Here is a 9475-nt window from a genome sequence, read left to right as displayed (position 1 = left end):
ATGGGGGAGTCACCTTGGATCCCTTAGCCATAAGGCACATGTGGTTGTTGTCCTTCTTCTTGTTCTCATTTGGGGCGTCGAAGAGAGACTTCAATTGTGGTGGAATATGACCAATGGCAAGGGCGGCCATTCCCACCTCTTCACTTTCTTCTTCGGAAATGTACTCCTCTTGAGATTGAGAAGCAACCAACGCCTTTGGTGATGTCTTCTTCATGAAGTTATTGGGCTTGGTGGAGAACATGTTCTTCTTCCGGATGAGTTGACCTCCATATTCTTCTCTTCTTTCATATGGGCAATCTATCACAAAGTGCTTGTCATTGCCACAATTGAAGCAATTCCTCTTCTTCTCATATCCCTTGGAGTCCCTTCTTGAAGATCCACTTGGTGAGGTGCCTTTACCCTTGAAGTTCTTCTTTCCCCAAAACTGAGATGTAGCAAGAGCCACACACTCATGCCATTCTTTGTTCAACACTTCGGGGGCCTCTTCATCACTTGAGCTCTCTCGAACTCTACTCTTGCTAGCCTTCAAGGCAAGCTTCTTTACTCCACGAGTTGGAGTGATAATCCCGGTGGTGGCGGTCGAGGTATCCATAGTGACAAATTGTGACATCACTTGTTGTCATGGTGTCATAATCCGATCTTGCATGAATGCTCAACACCATGGCTCGATCATATGGGAGTATGGTCTTGAGAAACTTGGCCTTGACCCATTCCTCGTCTAGGTCCTTGCTTCCATAGTTCTTCATGGCCACTACAAGCTTGAGGAGTCTTCTATGTGGCTTGGTTGGTGTCTCCCCCTCACGCATAGCAAAGTTGTCCACTTCATGTTGGAGCACTACTTTCTTGGATCGTTGAATGCTCGAGTTGCCCTCATGCAATGTGTCAAGAAAGTCCCATGCTTCTTTGGCGGTCTTAAAGGAGCGGACTTGATCAACATCTTCATCGGTCATTGCTTTCTCAAGCATGTATTTTGACATTGCATCAAGTTGCTCATCAATGACTTCTTGTGGCGTGAGGTTCTTGGGGTCTTGTGGCTTGAACCCATCCTCGAAGACCCTCCACAATTGTACGGAGGCACTACGAACATAAGACTCCATAGAAAGTTTCCAATTAACGTATTGATGACCCACAAGTATAGGGGATCAATCGTAGTCCTTTCGATAAGTAAGAGTGTCGAACCCAATGAGGAGCAGAAGGAAATGACAAGTGGTTTTCAGTAAGGTAATGCCTGCAAGTGCTGAAGGTAGCGGTAACAGATAGTTTTGTGATAAGATAATTGGTAACGGGTAACAAGTAACGGTAGTAGTAAAAGTGCAGCAAGGTGGCCCAATCCCTTTTGTAGCAAGGGACAAGCCTCTTATAATAGGTAAAGCGCTCCCGAGGACACATGGGAATTACTGTCAAGCTAGTTTTCATCATGTTCATATGATTCGCGTTCGCTACTTTGATAGATTGGTATGTGGGTGGACCGGTGCTTGGGTGCTGCCCTTACTTGGACAAGCCTCCCACTTATGATTAACCCCCTTCGCAAGCATCCGCAACTACGAACGAAGTATTAAGACATAGTCTAAGCATAGCATTAAACTAGTGGATCCAAATCAGCCCCTTACGAAGCAACGCATAAACTAGGGTTTAAGCTTCTGTCACTCTAGCAACCCATCATCTACTTATTACTTCCCAATGCCTTCCTCTAGGCCCAAATAATGGTGAAGTGTCATGTAGTCGACGTTCACATAACACCACTAGAGGAGAGACAACATACAACACATCAAAATATCGAACGAATACCAAATTCACATGACTACTATTAGCAAGACTTAACCCATGTCCTCAGGAACAAACGTAACTACTCACAAAGCATAATTATGTTCATGATCAGAGAGGTAATAATTATCATTAAGGATCTGAACATATGATCTTCCACCAAGTAAACCAACTAGCATAAACTACAAGGAGTAATTAACACTACTAGCAACCTTACAGGTACCAATCGGAGTCGCGAGACGGAGATTGGATACAAGAGATGAACTAGGGTTTGAAGATGAGATGGTGCTGATGAAGATGTTGATGGAGATGAGTCACCTCCGATGAGAGGAGCATTGGTGATGACGATGGCGACGATTTCCCCCTTCGGGAGGGAAGTTTCCCCGGCAGGACAGCCCTGCCGGAGCTCTAGATTGGTTCTGCTCAAGTTCCGCCTCATGGCGGCGGCGTATCTTCCCGAAAGCTCTCCCTTGATTTTTTTTTCCAGGATATAACGCTTCATATAGCAGAAGAGGGGAGTCAGAGGGGCAACAGGGGGCCCACAAGCCCTGTAGGCGCGCCCAGGGGGTGGGGCGCGCCTACCAGGCTTGTGGCCTCCTGGCAGCTCCCCTCTGGTATTTCTTCCGCCCAGTATTTTTTATATATTCCAAAATAAATCTCCGTTGAATTTCGTGGCTTTTGGAGTTACGCAGAATAGCTATCTCCAACTTGCTCCTTTTCCAGTCCAGAATTCCAGCTGCCGGCATTCTCCCTCTTTATGTAAACCTTGTAAAATAAGAGAGAATAGGCATAAGTATTGTACCATAATGTGTAATAACAGCCCATAATGCGATAAATATCAATATAAAAGCATGATGAAAAATGGACGTATCACGTATCTAGTGGAATCAAGCTTGGGAGGAGGACCATGAGGAGTATTAATATGAGGGTGAGTGGGTTGATGCACATAGTTAAAAGGCATAGCATTGTAAGAAGAAGGTATTCCTTTAGGGAGTGTGTTCTTATTCTTAGATGGGTCCTCCACATTATCTACCACCACTTCGGAAGGTACGGTAGATGATGAGGTAGCATTTTTAGCAAGTTAAGCATCCATCGTGGTGGCAACGTTAGCCATGAGATTTACTTCCATTTGTTTAAGGAATTTCATCATGACTCCCATTGTGACCGGAGCCTCCTCCACGATGGTTGTGTTTGTGTTTAGAGGAAGTCCGAGACCCGGATCAACTGGAGTCCCGTCATCACTTAACTTAGGATGTTCTTCCCCTCCAGATATCCTTCTATTTAGGCGGTGAAGCCTTGATCAAAGAGACCTTGCTCTGATACCAATTGAAAGGATCGAATAGGTTATCTAGAGGGGGGGCTGAATAGGCAACTACAAATTTTTCTTTTCTTTTAAAAAATTAGGGATTTGCTCAAAATATAAGTTCTCTAGAAAGTGCAACTATGTGAACAATCCTATATGATGAGCAAGATACAAGCTAGCACAAGATACGATAAGTAAGCTAGCTAAACAAGTAAAGGCAAGGTAAAAGATAACAACACGGTGACACGGAGATTTATCCCGAAGTTCACTTCCCAAAGGAAGCTACTCTCCGATGGAGCGGTGCAGAGTCACAAAGTGATGCCCGAATAGGCGTCAATGCCACGCCGTATCTCCTTCATGTCCTCACCAACGTGATACGACACGAACCACTATGTTGCCTTTGAGGTAGACAAACAAACCTTTACAAGGATGAGGCACACTCCACAACTCAATTGTAGGCTCTCACCAAATTCCCGTGGCTCCCAAAGCCACAAGAATCACAAGGACGAGGGGGACACTCCACAACTCAATTGAAGGCTCCTCAACTAGTCTCCACGGCTACCAAAACCACGGGGATGACCGCGAACCGTCTAGGGCTCCTAAGAACCCAAGAGTAGCAAGAACTCAATGGAATGGAGGGGGAAATCGAATTCCTTCGGTGAAAGTGTAGATCAAGGTCAACTCCCTCAAATCCTAGAAGGATGGAGTGTTTGAGTGGGTAGGGAGAGAGATCTTGGTGATTTGAGCTTGCAACAATGGTGGGGGAAATATTTCTGGTCGTGGTAGTGTGTTTGGGGAAGAAGGGGTGACTTATATAGGTCCACTAAAAAACTAGCCGTTTTTTCCAGGAAATACACATCCGGAATGGATCCGGAATTCATCTGGAATCCCGGACGCTCGGAATAATCCGAATCCCAACTCACTGGTCTCCGGATGGAAAACAGGGAGTGGAGACTCATTTCGGAACCAGTCCGGAGTGAGTTCGGAAATTCCGACTCGGCCGGAATTCTGAGTGAATTCCGAACCACTCGGAATTAGTGCATTTTGCGAGTTTTCTGTGGTAGATCAAATTTCTGTCAACTTCCCCAATGATTGTAGGAATGTGGGAAGGTGTAGACGTGATTTGTGAAGGTGCAACATTTCCCAAACCATTTCAAAGAGACGTCCCTCTTGATAGTACGGCTTTCCTATGACTCAAATAAACGAGTAAAATTAGGGGCCAGCGTCTTCAAGCTTTTTCCTTTCTCTAAGGGATCATCCAACAATGTGCAATGCTTCTATGTTTCCTAAAACACTTGAGTACACAGTGAGATCATTTAATCATGTTGTTAACAAACACCAAAATATACTTAGGAGAAATATGTCCTTACATATGGCTCCCCTTGTGTCGAATCAACAAATTTGGGTTTTACTTCTCTCGAAGACTGTTGTGATCCCCTACACTTGTGGGTCATCAGCCCACTCGGGATAATCGTTGAACAAGGAAAGCAAGAAGTCCAAGCCGGACCCAAACAAGGAAAACTTACCGTACAAGGCAAGAAGAAATAGAGATAGACTCCAACTCTTACTTGTAACCGACCTAGGGCACCCGGGACCCAGCCTAGTATATAAAGGCACGGGAGGGGGCTCTCTAGACACCGAACGCACAATCCACCGTAGTCCCCCATAGCCATCATCAACCTCGTGCCAAGTCGCCTCTCGCCTTTGTAATCATCTCCATCAATACGATCAAACAAGCAGGGGTAGGTCTTTACCTCGTACGAGGGGCCGAACCTGGGTAAATCTCGGTCCCTGTCTTGCCTGATAACCGTTGAGTCCACCGGCATCGTACGTTTGCTCCCCTATACAGAAAATCCTAGCTACTCAAGCATGGGATTTGCCGTTTGCCCCCGAGCTTTGCGCCGGATCCATGGCGGCGGCCGCTGCGACCGCGCGGATGGGATCCGCCACCCCCAGGTACGAAACGAGGTGGAAACGAACCGGCGGGAGGCGGCGGCTCTTTTCTACTGCAGGGAAGCGGGGGCGGGAAGCGGCAGCGAGATTCGGTAGCGGAGAGAGGCGGGGAAAAGAAGAACTCGCGCGCGGTGAAACTTCAACATGAGTGTCAAAAAATGGCCACCAAAACTGAACAGATGGGGCACAGGCGGGGATTTTTCCTGCTCACCGGAATATTTTTTTTCTGATTGGGGGCTTATTCGGGATCTGATCTTTCCATTTCGTTCCGGGCAAAAAAAAAACAGTTATTTTTCGAGCCGGGGCTTATCTAGTTTCGGTAGAGATGCTTTTAGGCCTTCTTGGGCCTTTTTCCGTCGAGGGCCTTTTTCCGTTGAATGTTCCGTCCGAGTCCCTACGTAACAGATTTCCCTTTCCCTTACAAAAAAAAACCTAACAGATTCCCCATATTCTACCGGCAAATTTGACAATTTTGACCTCGAAACGAAATCAATTCACAGAATGAACTGCCCGTAAAACTATTTCACACCCCTGACCCTTTTGTGTAGCGCCCGCCACGCCGGCGCCACACCCTATGGTGCAGCGCATAGCTCTGGGGCGTTGCACCTCTGTCCACCGTGGCAGCCCATGGGCCCGCACCCAGCAGTGCAACGCCTCCGAGCTAGGCGCCGCACATGTAATGTGCAACGCCTAGCGCTCGGGCGTTGCACATTGACTTAGATGCAACCGCGCCAGCCCTCTCCTCCCCCACCCACCCCATTGCCAGTTACAGAACATAACAGGGCGGCGGCCCTCTCCACTCCCCCTCTCAATCCCCTCTCCCAAATCCTTCCGATCCGACGATTTGGTCCGTGCATTTCTTCACCAATCCATCGTAGAAGGTACTCTCCTCCGATCCCCTTCTTTCTATCCATAGAAAATATGATATTTTGAAGATTTGGGGAACCCTTGTTTGAATCTTGCATGTATTAGATTTGGGGAACTTTTGTTTGAATCTTGCATATATTGGATTTGGGGAACCCTTGTTAGATTAGAATGTGGTTTGGATAGATAGGTTGACATGTTATTTATATAGTTTGGATACATAGATTGACATGTTATTTTTATGGAAAAGTTATTTGTATGAAGTAGGCCTAGTTTAGTTTATTTGTATTGAAATTATACTCGTATTGAGAAAAATGCTTTGGATACATATGCTTTGAATCTTGCATGTAGTAGGCCTACTTTAGTTTTTTTGAATTGAAAAGATAATCGTGTTGACAAGAATGCTTTGTTGAAATTGTTAGGATGGTTTGGCTTCTCGATGATCATTGGGACAAACAACACCGGTCGTACGCTATGTCGGTGCAGCAGCGGGTAATACTGAAAGTGGCCGGTGTTATGAATTTCGTATTTTTTTCAAACACAAATGCCCCATATGTAATGTTATGATTTGTTTGTTTGTAGGAGCTTGCACCTCTGAAGCTTCGGTCTCACTGGATCAGCCTTGGAGGGATGCGCTATGATGAGCGGTACACACCGTATGTAAGGGAGGCAGGACTTCTCCCTTTCATTCAGTTGGTCCGCCGGTCGACGCCACCCAACAATGCTGCAGCACTCACCGCGCTTATTGATCATTGGAGGCCGGAGACACACACTTTCCATCTTTGGACCGGGGAGATGACCGTGACGCTGCAGGGTATTGCTATGATCACCGGTCTTCCTATCGATGGCAATCCTTTATGTATGAACACCGATTCTGATGGGTGGCGCGCGCAGATGCAAGCCCTTATCGGTATGGTTCCTCCGGAGCCTCGGGAACCAGAAGCAGAAGATAAGAAGAAGGAAAGAGTCGTAGCGGGCGCTACTTTCACATGGATATCATCGAACTTCTGTCATTGCCCTGATGATGCTAATGAGGACATGGTGAAGACATATGCTCGTGTCTACATGTGGTACGTGATATCCAGGACAATGTTTGCTGATGGCACAGGCAAGAATGCTCCATGGATGTGGCTGAAGGCGTTGACCGTCTTCGATAGCAAATGGAGTTGGGGTTCGGCGACACTGGCTTACTTGTATCGACAGGTATGAAGTTGTTTCCTTTTCACTTCATTGATACATTATCAATGCGCTCTTGCGGCAAATTTGACCATGTTCTCTTTTATGTGCAGTTGGACGAAGCCTGTTGTAGGCACACTGGAGGTATTGGTGGTTGTCTGCTCGCACTTTCCATATGGAGCTGGGAGCGTTTGTCGGTTGGACGACCGAAGACCATGAAGTACGAGGATTGGGACGATAAAGACGACCCACTATGGCTCCCCACTTGGGCTTACAAGTGGGATGTGTTAAATGAGATGACGGATGATCCCTCGGTAATGTACAAGTTGTACAAGAGCGAGCTGGACGCGATCACGCCTGAGAGGTGAACCGACATTGCATAAGTGATTATCATGCTTGTATCGTAACTCAATATCAATTTTGCATTCAATCCCATTTTGCAGGTGGAATGGGAGCCGTATGGAAAAGGAGAGAGTTTTGGTAACCCTATAGAGTTCAGGCTGAATCCGATGTGCATTAGGGATAGGGATCTCTGGCATATGCGGTGCCCACTGATATGCAACTGGGCGGTTGAGCTTCACCTGCCACATCGGGTGTTCCGCCAGTTTGGTTTGTTCCAGCCACACCCGTCGGAGTGGGAGGACACGGACAAGTTGCTACACGCGTAAGATATAATTAACCTTGAGCACTTAGCAGCTTCTCGACGGTTTTGATGATGCTAATATTCTGTTTCTAACTTGCAGGTTGGATAGGAAAAAGCAGCGGAAGATCAAGGATTGGGCCAAGCATCACAGGAAGTATGTCGTGCAGTTTGCTCTTAGTGTGGAGCAAGCAAGGGCTGGAAAACGAGCCCAGCTTCGTGAGCACTGCCCGATCGCGTTCAACAACTATCTCACATGGTTTCTTGCAAGTACCCGCGTGGAGGTATGCCAGCCGGCGTATGCTGAGGAGATTCTGGAAGAACCCACCGTTTTTGATGCCCAGCACCAGTACAACGCATTAGTCAGGAAAGGCAACTCAGTGATCCCTTCAGCTCCAATGATGAACTTTGTGGTTAGCCCTTTTTGCTTTTCCATTCGCACTATTCACATCTTCGCTTGCCTAACACTTTGATACCGTTTCTGTTCATAGCGTGCCCAGATCAAGAAAGCAGCTGATGAGACCGAGACTATTCTGGAAACAACCCCGGCCGGCAAAAGCGATGGGGAAGGTGCACTTCGAGCATTCATTAAGGTTCACATCTCCTTCAAACTAGCACTTAACATTTGTTGGTACGTTCCATGTCTCATTCACTTGTACATGTTGCAGCACCAGGGCCAAAAGTTAAGGCGGCTATCAAACCTTTTCGGTTGTTGTGACCCCGAGTATGTATCACCAGAACGGTCTAGGTCGGCGACACCATCAGATCCCGCTTCGGGGCAGAGCCATGGTGAACCTTTCGAGGATGAGGATGTGGGTGTGGTCACCCAAGAGGTATGTCATGACGATATATATCCATTTGTTGATGCATTGCTAACTATATCCTCACACACGGTCTTTCCATATCTTTTGTTGATGCATAGGTTGCTGATGATATGACCTTGGGGACGTACCAGGCTCGGTCTGCATACGAGTTGAAGCCTAGGAAGGGAATCAACAAGTACACACCTGAAGACTTCACCCAAAGAGGCAAAAGGACGGTCGGCACCTCGCGGATGGCGGCTTTGGATGACTATTTGGATGACGATGTCGAACCGGAGCCGGAGCCGGAGCAGGAGCGGGTTCCTCTTCCTAGGAAGGTGAAGAAGATAAGTGTCAAGAGGGGGGAGGAGCCAGCAAGCGTGGAAAGCACTAGTCATCATCATTTTTTTATAATGTTGAACTTAGAGTGGAATTTGTTATGTCGTTGAACTTGGAGTGGTCGTACCTGTAATGTGGAATTTGTTATGTCGTTGAACTTGGAGTGGTGGTAGCTCTATGTTAAACTTGAACTTATTGTGATGGTCCTTTTAAGAAATGATGTCCGTGGTGAACCCTTTTTGAACCTTAATGTTTCTTATACGAATTGTTGAACTGTGGCTGAAAATGACCCAGTAGAGGGGGGGGAGGCACACAAGGTAGGCCTCCAGTTTGAGGCAAAAAAATTGCTAAGTGTTTGTGCAGCACCTAGCTCGGGGGCGCCACACTATACGGTGCAACGCCTAGCGGCCAGGCGCTGCACTGTAGAGTGTGGCGCCTCCAGGCTAGGTGCTGCACAGGTCTGTAACTTGCCATACCTTCTATTGTGTCTGGATAGCTACAGACATGTGCAGCGCCTAGCTTGGAGGCGCCACACTCTACAGTGCAGCGCCTGCGAGCTAGGCGTTGCACTGTAGAGTGTGGCGCCTCCAAGCTAGGCGCTGCATAGGTCTGTAACTTGCCATACCTTCTGTGGCT

At 47.2% G+C, this 9475-nt stretch overlaps 1 long non-coding RNA gene and 1 pseudogene across 1 annotated transcript; one reads left to right on the top strand and one right to left on the bottom strand.

Annotated features, from left to right (window-relative positions):
• Positions 1-1946: 1946 nt before the first annotated feature.
• Positions 1947-2510, bottom strand: LOC109751436 (uncharacterized; annotated as a pseudogene).
• Positions 2511-6892: 4382 nt separating this feature from the next.
• Positions 6893-7997, top strand: LOC141028070 (uncharacterized). The gene is made up of 3 exons (XR_012190327.1): positions 6893-7087; positions 7174-7724; positions 7804-7997. It is a non-coding gene; the product is annotated as an uncharacterized lncRNA (long non-coding RNA).
• Positions 7998-9475: the final 1478 nt, after the last annotated feature.

Source organism: Aegilops tauschii, chromosome 7 (assembly GCF_002575655.3).
Source record: "Aegilops tauschii subsp. strangulata cultivar AL8/78 chromosome 7, Aet v6.0, whole genome shotgun sequence".
Taxonomy (NCBI): domain Eukaryota; kingdom Viridiplantae; phylum Streptophyta; class Magnoliopsida; order Poales; family Poaceae; genus Aegilops; species Aegilops tauschii.
The sequence above is the reverse complement of the archived record's forward strand: the minus strand, read 5'-3'. Positions and strand labels throughout refer to the sequence as shown.